At 59.0% G+C, this 13,531-nt stretch overlaps 1 protein-coding gene across 4 annotated transcripts in view; it reads right to left on the bottom strand.

Annotated features, from left to right (window-relative positions):
- Positions 1-13,531, bottom strand: part of RAB11FIP4 (RAB11 family interacting protein 4) — a 104,556-nt gene that overhangs the window by 18,051 nt on the left and 72,974 nt on the right. Inside the window, exon 1 of one of the 4 annotated variants that reach the window (XM_036033388.1) lies at positions 13,056-13,075. The exons of the other annotated variants lie outside the window; for them this stretch is intronic. The gene's annotated coding sequence lies outside the window, so the exon portion shown is untranslated. Of the gene's footprint in view, positions 1-13,055; positions 13,076-13,531 lie in introns of those variants that run through there. 4 annotated transcript variants of the gene reach the window in all.

The following is a 13,531-nucleotide window of genomic DNA, read 5'->3' as shown; positions in this document are numbered from 1 at the left end:
GCTCTCAGTTCTGAGCTCTGGGCTGGTCCCTGGGGCCTAGCACACTGCCCAGCACTGACCCTTCTGTTAAAATCACCTGAACCTGTTCCCAAGCTTCTTTAGCAGGCTCCTTGGCTGGGGCTGGCAGGGCCCCCCCACTGAAGTGCTTCCTCCAGCCCCCAAACTGCAACAAGGGTAACAGTAGCGGGGGCTGTGGAAAGCCTCCAAGCGTCTCAGACAAGATCAGGGTCAGGGGCCTGGGAGGAAGGAGGTCGGTGGCAGGCCTGGCTGTGTACACCCTGAGCAACAGTGGTGAGCAGGCAGCCCCCCGGGGCCTGTCCCCACCAAGACATGCTGGGCTGAGAGGAGATGGTAATTAGTGAGCGTGGCTCCTGCCAGTGCTGTGGCGGCAGCCAAGCACCAGATGGACCAATAAAGCCAGCATTGGGCAGCCGGCCCCCCGGCCCCCCGACTGGAGGCCGAGGAGCTGTGTCATTAACACCACTCCTAGTGCTCACACAGCCCTCTCCACCTAGATGTCACTAATCCAGTCCCTCGCAGCCCCCAAATCTGTCCCTGAGCAAACGCTTCAGCTGCGAGTCCAAAGCCGCATCCCAGGAGAGACAAAGGGAAACTGACACTCACTGAGCAGCCACCAAGTTTGGGAGACCGCGCTGAGAGCTGACATATTATCCCTTTGGGCTCTGTGACAACTCTTCAGGACAGTGATTCTTATCCCGTTTTACTAATGGGGACATCAAGGCTCAGAGAGGCATCTGCCGAAAGTCCTCCAGCCTGTCTCAGGAATCCCACCTGCCTCCGGCCGCACGCTTGATTCCCGTCACCACTGACGCAGCCCACCCACCCTTCACGGATTCTCAACCCTCGTGGTGACGACGAGGACAGTGTACGTCACAGGGACACACTACCACCTGTGACACCCAAGGCATCCCCCAATGCTGCTATTTCCACATGCTGCCCGATTCCTACGCCCAAAGGAAACCCCCCAGCTAGCACGTGGGCACCCGGAGAGAAAGCAGGCAGGAGGGAGGCAGCCCCCCAAGGACAGCTGGGTCCCTGGATGGGCAGCGCGCACTCTGCTCCCAGACCCACCGCAGGGAGGCTAGCACCGCCGGGAAGCCCCGCTCTGCGGCTGCCAGGAGCACCAGCCACTGTGCAAACAGGCATGTTCTTTGGTCCTCGCAACCCTGGGCGCTGGTCCCCTCTCCCCCGAGGTGCAGGAGAGGCAACCTGCCTGGGCCACGTGGGGACTGGTGGCAGGGCTGAGACTGAGCTGTGAGTCAGCAGCACCCACTCTCCACACCGTGGTTGCCTGCCCTGCTCCACACAGCAGGAAGGGCACCAAGAGAGACCAGCATCCGTGAACGAGTATCCACGTTTCTGCGGGCGCTCTGCCTGGAGACACCCAGCTCAGAGCATGCAGGTGGGGACCAAAGGCCCCCCTCACCTGACATCTCACAGCTACGAACCCAACCCGTGGCAGCTCGCCCACGGTCCCAGCCAGGGTGGCCTCGAGTGGCATGCCTCAGCCGCAGGTGGGGTAGAAAGGATCGGACGCCCCACAGAGGTCTCTCCCTCCCAACAGGATGGCCACGTCCTGAGGGGCATTTTCACCCTCTGACTGAGCAGGGTCCACACGTGCCTGGTCCTGCACACTTGGCAAAGCGTCCTGTCTGTCTGTCTGTCCCCCACAAACTCCCCATTCACCTCTCACAACAGCCCTGGGAGAGCTCAGGGAGGTGTTCAGAGCAGAGATCAAGGACTCACTGTCCTCATCTGACATGTGGGCAGATGAGGCTGGAGTGGCCCAGGGTGGGGCGGGGTGGGGGGGAGATGCTGCCCCTGAACGTCCCAGCCACAGGGACCAGAAGCCAGGCCCCACCCACCATGGCCTGGCCCCTTACACCTACCTCTCCCTCTCCCTCTCTGAGTCAGTCTTTACTCTTAAAGTCAGCTGCTCCCTACATTAACACCTTTTCAGTCAACACACAAATATTTGCCCAAGGCAAGTGGAAATTTTAATTATAACTTCAAAACCATTTCTTGTAATTTCCTCTGCAATTCAAATAATACAAAGATAGCTGTAAGAAAATGAACTGCACCTCAGTTAGTCCAGGACCGCAGCACTTGGGCATCTGTCCCGGACAGAAGCGTCCCTGTGGCCCAGCCCCCCTGCCCCGGAGCCCTCTCAGGAAGGGTCTGGGTGCAGCACTGGGCCTGTGAGGGGTGCTGCTGGGGCTGGGGACAGCCTGCTCCCATGCCAGTACCTCAGGGAGGGAGGTAAGGCAGGGGCGGCTGCTGGAAGGGGCTGGAAGGCAGCTTCTGAGCCCCACCCGAGCCACTACTCACTGGCTGGGAGAACCCAAAGTCACACTAGAAACCCTTCTAAGCCTGTTTCTTTCTTTTACGTTTTGCAGATAAAGTTACAGAGCGAAAGGAGGAATTCATCATAATAAAAATATTGTCCTCACACGGTTTCTAGGAGGACTGGGGAGATGCCAGGTCTCCTGAGAGCTAAGTTACCCTCCAGCCAGGCCGCCAGGGCAGGTGGGGCCCAGTATGGAGCCCCCAGGTCACGTGTGCTTCCAGGAACCAGGAGGTCTTCAGAGAATGTGCAGAAGGTAAAGATTAATCCACCCTCAGGTGGTGAGGCAAATTCTACTGAAGCTGCAAGATTCCAGCAAGTTCCCCAACAAACCCAGTGCTGATTCCAGGCAGAGGGAGCCTGGGCTGCAGCAGCCCCTGTGATGTGATGGGGAGGAGTCAACCCGTGAGAGTAGAGGCGTGGGCACCGCGTGGGCACCTCGTGGTCGCCGGCCTTTCTAGGTGAGAACCTTGAGGCCCAGAAGGCCGCCTGAGCCTCCGGGCCGCACGGCCTGCGTCAGACCCGCTCCACAGCGGTGTGCTCCCCGGGGTGCGAGGCGAGCTGAGCCCTGCTCTAGAGGGGTGGCAGGACCGGGGGAGTGCGGGGCAGGTTTTCACGAAAGGGTGTGTCTTTTTGGGAAGGAGGGGTTTAGGGAAGAGACAGTGTCCTCAGCAGGCAGCACCAGGCGACCTCTGTGGGTGACCCCTATTCCTAGCACTCTCCCTGGGACCACAGCCAGCCCTGGGCATCGAGCTCCCTGTTGCCTAGGGCACAGGCCCAGCCACTGTGGGCCACACGAGCGTGGGTGACGTATGTCCAGACCACTCCGGGTCATTCCCCCCACCCCACCGAGGGACCCCAGAAGTAAAGGAGGTGAAGCAGGCGAGGTAGCCCCCGCAGACCCTTGTGAACGCAGCTGAATGAGGGCGCGGCTCTGGAGCCTGGCAGACTGGGTGTCTCGTCCTGGCTGGCCTGGCCACCCACAAGTGGTGTGACCTTGGGCAAGTGACCCATGAGCCCCTGGCTCCTTACCTATAGAATGAGGACAGTCACCTGAACCTCAGAGGCTACCGTCAGGGCCACACACGATCCTTTTCACAAGCACCAGAGACTGAGCAGCTGCGGGGGCGTTGAACCCTGCCCGACCTGGCCGTTAGGGGCTGTGTGTTGTGCGGACCAAGCTGTCCCAGCCGGTCAGTCAGCAAGGTCCTGGTCAGACAGGAGGCCCCGAGGTATGCTCCCCTCAAAAGGCTGGGCCTGGGAAATTATCCAAGACCAGGGGTTTCTGGAGAGCTCTGGGGCCCGAGGCTGGGGAAACGGGCTGCTCTGGCAGGGGAGGTCTGCGCCACCAGCGTCCCCCCTGCATCCCCACCCTGTCCCCTGCCGGGGCTGGATGAAGCTGGCAGTGGCTGGAGTGGGCGCCTAGAGGCACACAGCCTGCCTGGGGGTCCCCTCTCCAGTCTCAAGAGCACTGTTCACCAGCCAGCAGGCCCCAAAGTCACCCCTTCCTCCGTAGGAAGTTGGCATGGGCTGAATTCAGTGGCTGGTGAAAGACCAAGTATCCATTCCCAGGGGGACCATCCAAGCCTCGGGGTGGCCGACAATGCCCCACTGTCCGTGCTCTCAGCCGAGGGGCCCAGGCTCGATGCCGTCCTTTGGTGCCCCCTCGCCCACCTGGCTCCAGGGGAATCCCACCCCCAAGTCACGGGCACCGTTACTCCGAGTTTTCCTGGAAGCTAACGTGGGGCAGTGGGGGGGGGCAGTGACTCCAGGGGACCTGTTTCCACACTCCCTGGGGGAGGGGAGACCCTGCAGGGCAACCACGGGATGTCTACATCTGAGTTGCCCCACCCAGTCCCACTGCAGGGGCGCACGGCAGGTGCCCAGCCAGCACTCGAGGAACTGAACCTGCTGCAGAAGGCCGGGCTGGGACGAGCCTGCCATGGCAGCCCCGGGGCCAGGCTCCTATCCTCGGCGGGTCACTGGCTGGCTTGTGACCTTGGGCAAGCTGTTCACTTCTGAGCCTCATCTAAAAACAGCGATGGAGGTACCTCCCGGGCAGACTGCCACTGAGAATCCAGAACAATGCCTTACACCACATAGACTCGAGAGACACGGTAAGAAGAGAGGGGCAGAGCGGTGTCAGGAGCAAGCTCTGGAGGTGCACGGACTGGGCTCCAATCCCGGTTCCTCCACGTACAAGCTCTGCGATCTCAGGTTTCCTGAACTTCCCAGTGCCTCAGTTTCCCCAGCCATGTACAGAATAGAGTTAACCACTATTAGGACTAAATGAGTTAGTCCAATAAATCTGAGCTATTATGTCTTCACCGTGTTGAGAGAAGACAACCAGAGGTGCCTCCTGGCATGATGGCTACCCTAAGCCCCTGGGCCCGCCCCTCCACCTGGCGGCACACTGGCAGAGGTGCTGGAAGCCACACTCCCCCAGGCTGCAAGGCCTGCCCTCCAAACGTGCCAGGTACCCCCCCTTTTCTCCCCACCAGGATCTCTTTCTGCCTACTCTTTTGGGAGGTCTCTCCGCGCGTTAATCACAGCCTTTAATAAGTGTTAGGATGAGATACTGCTTGGGCAAGGGAGTCGGAGGCTCTGAAGCTCATCCACCCCCAGCCCTGGCAACAGCTCCGCTCCCCGAGCAGTAACTCAGAGCCAAAGAACAGCTCTGTGGGGACACGGCTGGGTAAAAATAGCCTGGGCGGGTACATCCCAGCTTCCCTCGCAGCCAGGCACCGGCAGGCACACGTGGAGCCCCACTGCTGGGAAGGTGTGGGGGTGATAAACACAAAGCAAGCCTCGTGGGTGGTGGGGGAGCCAGCCTGCTGCCTGGGTGAGGCGGAGCTGGCCTGGGGGCTGGGCAGGGGATGACATCCCTCAACACACTCCCAGCCCCGTAAACAGCCCAGGAACAGGAACCAGCCTGGTCAGGGTCTCGCTGGGTCTCTCCTGGGGGAGCAGGAGACCCGGTGTGAGGAACTACCCTGTGGATGCTGACGTCCCCGGGGCCACGGGGAGAAGACGGGGTTACCTGGGCTGAGACCCTCCACACGCCACTGCGGCTTGGCCTCTCCGGTCATGCAAAGACGGTGGGAGCAGAGATCAGTCAGCCAGCCAGGCTGTGCCCGACTCCTGTCTGTGGCTGCCCACCCTGCCCTGAAGCCGGGCCATGCCCTGTGGGGGCGGGAGGGGGTGAGCAGGTGCTCATCAGCAGCTGATAAGAGATCCTGATTCAACAGGGTTGTCTAGGTGCTAGTCAAGGGGTGCGGGTGGGAAAGAAGGGGTATCTAAGCATCTACACAGGCAGACTGGTGCCTCAGGTGAGCCTTCTGAATCAGGGTAACCTTGGCTCAGACACAAGGGCAAGGGCAAACATGGAAGCGCCAGGTTAGCAAGCCTTTAGAGTTTATCACGCGTCTCAGCCAGCCATGGGAACTGACCTCGTGCTGTGAGAGCAAAGCACGGTGGCCCAAGCTCCCTGCTCTGGTGGGGGCTGAGGTCAGGAAGACAGGAAACTGTCACGTCCCCATCCCCAGGGGCCAGATCAGAGAGTGGCCAGCCTCCTGCCCAGTGGGGGCAGCAGCTCAGGCGGTTCAGGCTCTCTCCTCCGGCCAGGGGCTCCCAGGGGCATCTCCCGAACCCCTGCCTCCAGGGAAAGCACCACCAGCAGCGTGTGGCCACCCCTCAACGGGGCTCAAGCCCCACCCCAACATGCCCCAGGAGCCCACGTGGGTGCCCACGGCCACACTCTCCTTCCGTCACAATGCGGGCCCACAGACCCAGGAGTGGGGACAACAGTGACAACAGGGGTTTCCTCAGGAGCTCCTTCGTTTCCAGAGGCAGAAATACTGAGAGCGTTTGATTCTGCATCACCCCGTTTTCACACAAGGGGACTGAAGCTCTCCAGCAGACCTGGTCAGCCTGGACCTGGCCCCCACTGGCTGTAGAGCCTCAGGCCGGTGCTGAACAGGAGGGAGAGAGAGAGAGAGCGAACCGAGCTGGTGTTTCTCAAGAGCCCCCGTTCCACTGGCGCACAGCAAGGGTGGAGGGGGCCGCCGTCTGCCGCTGCACCTCCCACCACATTGGAAGGGGTGTGGAAGCCCACGCAGCCTTTCCCTCAGTGTTTTGATGGCAGCTCCTGACTGTCTCTCTTCCGATCTCACGCCCTTCCCCAACACATGAGCTACTGAGAAGGCGCTGTCACGGGAGCACAAGGGAAGGTGGGGGCCCGACGCAGCCCCCAGAAAACTCTGAGTAGGGGACGTCAGAGAGCCCCCTGGCAGCTAAAGTAAGAACAGAGGGAGTCAAAGGTCCTGACGGGTGGCAGAGCAGAGGGACTGGAGGTATTCAGGGGTCTGATGTGCCCCCATTGGGCACTTGGAGCAGAGCCTGAAGCAGGCCCCAGGCAGAGGTGCTCTGTCCAGCTGACCCGCTGCCCAGCCCGCCCCGCAGGCTGTGGGGCCCAGCTCAGCTGGCACCGGAGTGAGACACCACTCAGCGTCCATTCAGACCTTCCAACCAGCTCCCCTGCGCCCACGCCCACCCGCCACCCTCCCGATCAGGGCGCACTTCCCAGGAGCCTGCTGACGGCTGGCAGAGAAGGGCAGGCCAAGCCCATTGCCAGAGTGCACTCCTCACGGTCAGCGCGTCAGCTGGCGTTTCGGCTCCGAGCGTCCGTCTGGGGACAGCCTGTGCCCACAAGGGACAGAGTCCTGGCGTGCGGGGGGAGAGGACAGGATCTGGTTTTCAAGCCCTGGGGACCAAGGCCCAGATCCGGGACCCCTCTGGAAACGCCCCCCACAGTGGGACCACCTGCGCTGCCAGGAAACATATGACCCTCCACCCGCACCACGCATCCCCATTCCAGTACCGTGTCTGAGCACATCAAAACTTAGCGGTTAAAAAATAAAAATGTGTTACTGAAAACCTAATGGAGGAAAAAAAGAATAAAAAATGTGTAAGTCACCCAAAAGGACACAGCATGGAAGGAAGGAGAAAAGAGGAGCAGAGGTCAGGCTGGGACAGATAAAAACGACTCACCCATTCAGTCCCGCATCAGATGAAGACTGGGGGTCGGGGGGGGCACCGCCCCACTGGAAGACAGACGTCCTCGGGGGAGAGTGTGAAAGCCACTCACAAGAGACGCGTTCTCAGCACAGGGCACAGACAGGTGGAAAGTAAAAGAACGGCAGGAGCTACGCCCCAACCAAAAGTAGGAGGGACTCTCCGTATATAAGTTCACTTTACGGTAAGAGACAGATGGCCGTCAAGAAAGGATAAAAATTAATTTAACAAGACGTAACACTCATGAATGTTTAGATATCAGATAACATCACTTCAAAGTATATGAAGCAAAACTTCAACCTAAAAGTTGAAGATTTTAATTCACCTCTCTCAGTGATGGATGGAGCGAGCAAACAAGAGAATCAGAGGGCGACAGGAGATTTGAACCATACACACAGGGCCCGACACAAAGAAAACCCCACATTCAACAAACGCTACATCCAACAGCCATTTAGGTCAGCGGTTGACGGGAACGGGACACTTACTTACACAGTGCCAAAGAGCCGCCCCATCGATCCGGGCAGAGTCCCCGCCCACCACCCTGCCCCACGCCTCTGCCGGGGAGCCAATGGGCTACTGTCACTTTAATGCAGTGACCAGGCCTAACACCACCGACTGGGAACCACCAGACATTAGCCTACTAACCTGATACAATATGGTGGACACTACGTCATCACCTGTCGTGTAGTCTTAACAACATTTAATTCTCACCCAGCCTGAGACTCTCACTTCTACTGAACGGAAATCAGGAGAGAGAGAACAAGTCACACATCACCACAGGGAAAAACTCAGACGAAGTTGGTGGGATCCTCTACAAGACTGCCTGGCCTTTTCAAAAAGAGAATGCCATAAAAAGTGGTGGTGGTGGGGGGGGACTTCAACGTGCATCAGAATCACGTGGGGGTGGGGGGGCTGTTAAAACTCAGACTGAACCAGTTTCTGATGCAGTAGGTCTGGGGAGAGGTCTGAAAACCTATTTAGTGCATTTCTTTAGGCTGAAATACATGTTTTTAAGAGCATTTCTAACAAGTTCTCAGGGGGCCCTGGCACTGCCCGCCCCAGGACCGCGCAGGAAAGCCGCTGCTCTAGATTGGTCAGGAGACGCAAACACTGCCCGGCACCCTCGATGGGACCCCCGGTCGGACACACGGGCACACCAGCACCGGTTGCAGCAGACCCTCCTGGGGCAGACGGGGAAGCCGGAAGATGGATACAGTGATATGTGGGAATCACACTTGATTTTGTTATGCGTGTTAATGGCATATAGTTACAAAGGAGAAAGGTCCTTAGTTTTGGTAATGTCTTGCCTAATTTTCTTTGAAGCAGCTCGGAAACAAAATGTTACACACAGAGATAAAGCAAATACGGCTGCAACGCTGGAGAGCCCCAGGACGCGCCAACCTTTAACGGGTGCTTCCCTCCTCGGCCAGCCCCACGCGGCCCGGCCTGGTGGCAGGGGCTGGTCTGGGTGAAACGCCGGGTACTCCTGGGTGGCTGATGGGGTCGTGGCTATTGGGGGGGGCGGGCCTGCTGCACACTGGGATCTGGGAGGGCTGCTGAGAACCACTGTGGAGCACTGCCCGGAGCAAAGCCTTGGTGAGTCCCACAGGCTGGTGGCTGGGCCCCGCCTCCAGTGGCTTCCCATAATCAGGTCTTATAGGTCTTTTTTTTTTCTTCTTCAGTATAAGCAAACCTTTTGGACATGAAAGATGGTTGCCCCAAACTTGCTAAAGTGGTTAAGGAAAAGTGTAAGATCCCCAACAAGTTTAACTCCACTCAAAAGCAACCTGAAGGAGTGAAGCCACGCTTACAGAACGCTGCCCGAGGGGAGAGCCCGCAGCAGCAGCAGCAGCAGCAGCAGCAGCAGAAGCAGCAGCAGCACTGGGGCTGGGGGATCTGCACAGCCACCGAGGGCGATGAGCCCCAATGGGGGCGGGGGGGGGGGCGGGGAGAGCTTTGTGACGAGCAGTCCGGGCCCCAGATGGTCAGTGCCCATCTGGATGCGGGGACACGGGGCTCAAGCTGTGAGCATGGTCATCTCTGGAAAGCAAACCCCAAGTCATAACATCACAGGAAACTTCTCCAAACACAGCATTTGGCCGAGAGTCACCCCCAGTGGGCCCCTCGCCAAGGGCAGGCCTTTGCCCAAAGGAGAGCTGCCTCCCCTCACTTGGGCTTGCTAGGGTGCCGGGCTCTGCCCCCTCTTCCCTGTCCTTGGTGGGCAGGTCCCGAGAAGCTCCCTGGTCCCCACACGTGCATTTGCTGAAGTCCCTACCTCCAGTGCCTGAGATACGGTCGTATTAGGAGATGGGTCTTTAAAGAAGTGATTAAATTAAAATGAAATCATTAACTAGGGTGGGCCCTAATCCAATATGGCCAGCAAGAAGATTAGGGGACAGACGGGCACGTACACACACACACACACACACACACACACGAAAGACCGTGTGAAGACACAGGGAGAGGACGGCCACTTGCGTGCCAAGGCCAGAAGCCGCAGAAGAAGCCAAGCCTGCTGAGGCCTTCATCTCAGGTGTCAGACTCCAGGACGGTGGACACGATTAGTTTCAGTAGTTTAAGGCACCCCGGCTGGGGCCCTTTGCTGCGGCAGCCCTAGAGAATGAATACACTTTCCTCCTCCTCTTCTGAGAAGCCTGCACCAAACCCCTCACCTCGGGTGGATTTTTTCACCCCTTTCCCACCCCGACAATACAGTAAATTCCTCAAGGTCAATCCAATTCAAGCTCCGAAGAGAACTACCGGCTCTCCGGGACCTCATCAAGAGACCTGGGGTTTCTGTTTGTTTTGGTCTCTCCTCAAAAGAAATAACTAACTTTTCTTTCATGATCATTTTCAGCTACTGCTGCTTCTAAAAACACTATTATTTTGCTGGAACTGAAGCTTGATGAATGTATGATTTTCAGGACGATGTTCGTAAACACTACTTATACATGAATCTCAGTAAATTACTTCCATTTCTCATGTTCTCCCAATAACATAGGTGCATTTCACTTCTACAGAAGTGTAGGTGCGGTTCAGCCGGGGACATTTAAAATGGCAAAGGCAGCTCTGGTTTGCCCGGAACTTTATTTGGTGCAGCAGTAACACCAACGTAAAAGGTGTTTTACCTACACGGCGCTCGGTTTACGAGAGAAGAGACCAGAAGCCGGCCTGGCACCACGGGCCCCACCACAGGGCCGGGCCCCGGTCAGGCCACCTCTGCAGCCAGCAGCACTCGGCAATTGAGCACGATATTGCCGGTTTCTCTGTGCCAGGCAGTATTTCTGGCTACTGGAAACCCAGAGCAGATTCTTCCCTCTGTTGTGGTCACTCCGGGAAGGAGGGCCCTCGCCGCTCCTGGGACACGTGGGCGCCCCGCTCGGCTGTGACGCCAGCCTCCCTCTGACGTGGCCAGAACCGAAGCCCCTCCCAGGCCGTCCCTCCAGGGCCAGTGACGGTGACTGAGGGGCTGGGCAGGCACTGCATCTGGGTTTGGCTAAGTGACCCAGCTCGAAGGAAAACCTCCAGGGGAGGCGGTCCCAGGGTCAGCTTCTGCTCCCAAAAGGACCAAAGCCCTTGACGGGGGTGACCGCCCCAACGGAGGCCTGGGTCCTGGATCTGAGTGCCCCAGCGAACCGACCTCCTGAACAAAGAGGGTTCCCAGAGGCCCCTGCAGCAGCCCACTCCCTTCCCCCAGCCAGAGCCGATAGTCCTGCGTTTCAGACATGGACTTGGGAGACAAACTGCTGGGGATTATGAAAACAGAACTTAAATTGCTTCCACATCTGGAAACCAAACCCAGCAGCCAGCCCCAGGAATTCCAGGCATGTCAGCCAACCAACGCGGCAGGTCAGGGAGGTGTTTCCTGTGCGCGGAGTTCCCTGCATCCACCTACCCAGACCCACACACAAGACCTCTGTCTGCGGCGGCACCGCTGGCGGAGCCACACCTGAGGGAAGGGAAAGGAGGGCACCACCCGCGGTACCGGCCACGTGGCCGGCATCTGCTAGTGCTTCACTGGGTGGTCTGGCTTTCCTCCCCCGAATGCCGGCAAGTGAGGGCTGTCTGCCCCTGACAGACAGGGATGCGGTGTCCAGCGTTTAACCCACTGTCCTCTTAAGTTACGCTGGGGCTTCTCTTTCTACATCCTTCTGTTATCACACAAAAAGGTGGAGCCATGTGAACCTAAGTCATGAACCCCTAACTTCCATCACCCCATATAAATTGTCCACAAAAGATTCCCCAACTACCCGCCAAGCGGGGTGGCCCCCACCACCGGGTGCAGGCAACTCGAGCGTCAAAAGCCACTGGCAGGCTGCATGGGGAACCCCGGCAGCTCTCTGGGCTACAAGTTACGGCTCCTAAAGACGCCGCCATTCAAAGTGAGGGCTTCAGCATGCACCTGTCAGCGGCCTGCAGGCATGCTTGGGGCTCTGAGGGTCACCGTCATGTGAGAGGAGCTCACAGTGAAGGCTCAGGCCAGCTCACCTGCATCCAGGTGTCCTCCGGGGGCCGGGCGGCATTCCTTCTGTGGGGCACCCTCTCCCCGCACTTCCCAGGGAGCAGCAGCTCTCTGCCTCGGGGTGGGCACACCTGAGCAGAGCAACCCTGCCCGACCGTCTAAAGCCAGGGCAGGTCCCTACCCCACCCCTCCTTTGCCAAAGAAACCCTCAGGTCTTGGAAGACCAAGCAGAGTGCAGTGTTCACCTGCCGCTCACGGCCGAGGCCCCACGTGACCCCCACCCACTGCTGGAGCAGACACATGGGGATCAGGAGGGCCAACGACAGGGCAGGGTGACCCCCCTCCCACCCCGCCCCACAGAGCTCCCCTCCCTGAGCCCTACACCTGTAACGTGCCAGCACCTCCCATCAGCCCTGAGCCCCAGCAGCACTCCCAGCAGGCTCCATTCAGGTGTCCCTTTCTGTCCTTCAGCCTTTGCCAGGCTGTGTGCGCCAGGGGCCCCTGCCTCACACCAGGGCTGGCCAGAGCCCAGCTGGCCAGAGCTCAGCTTCAGGGCCATAGGCCAGGGCAGGCTGAACCTGCTCAGGTCCTTCCCAAGCTCTCCTGCAGTGGGGACAGGTGAGGGAGCACCAGGTCTGACTGCAAGTCATAGCCTGAGGCTCAGGGGGGAGGAGGCCCCCGGGGAGTCTAAGGCTACTGAGGGTCCATGCAGACCCCCTCAGAGAGCCTGTGGGCTCCCCACTGGCTGCAAAACCAGGCCCAGCTCCTCAGACCAGCAACACAGCCCTGTCCGGTCACACTTTGGCCTCAGGACATGATTCTGCCACCCCCACCCACACCCCAAAGCTGTGGTCCCACTTTATTGCCACCCCCAAACCTTGGTACATGTGCTCCTTATGCCTGAAACACAGTCCCCCCCTTTGCCACAAACACCTGGCCCTAAACAAGCCCCAGATGGACACGCCACACCCCCACACACTCCCACTACCCCTGCCCCCAGCCCAGAGCTCCTTGAGCCCTGGGTACTCTCTCCCCAGTAGGCCCTTTCTCTGCTCCTGTGACTCTTCCTGGGACGCTGGGAGAGGAGGCACACGCCAGGCTGGGGCCTCATCCTCAGCCCCACCCGTTTATGCACCATTTTAAGGAGAGAATTACCTGCTGGGGAAACCTTCCCTTCCAGCCTTGGCACAGCTAACCCATGGTTCTCTGTCTCTAGCCAGGAGCGGCACAGTAGCCTTGCCCCCAGGTTGCCTCCTGGGGGTCCCAGAGGAGCCACCACGCCAGCTAACATGAGCTCCCTGTGAGCAAAGCCTGCCCCACCCACAGCCTTGTTTCTTAGCGCTGGTTTAACTCACTGCACGCCCCAGCACACGGCAAGGAGTGAGGTCTATCCTGTACCGGAGACCAAACACCACCTCCTCAAGGAAGGGCTGTGAACCCCGGGCCGTGCACAAACCTCAGGAAGCTGGCTACTGGCCTACATCAGGATCTGAGGAGGGAGTGGGGTGGAGAGGAGACCTCTGAGAAAAACATGGTCTAAGACCACAGGCAGCATCTTCAGCCAGACACCCCCTCGCAGCTGTCTCCAGGGCCTCATACTCTGCCTGCGGCTCCCCCAGCGCTGCTCTGAT

The sequence above is a fragment of the Phyllostomus discolor genome, chromosome 8 (genome assembly GCF_004126475.2).
Source record: "Phyllostomus discolor isolate MPI-MPIP mPhyDis1 chromosome 8, mPhyDis1.pri.v3, whole genome shotgun sequence".
NCBI classification, from domain to species: Eukaryota; Metazoa; Chordata; class Mammalia; order Chiroptera; family Phyllostomidae; genus Phyllostomus; species Phyllostomus discolor.
This window is presented reverse-complemented; position numbering and strand designations above follow the sequence as displayed.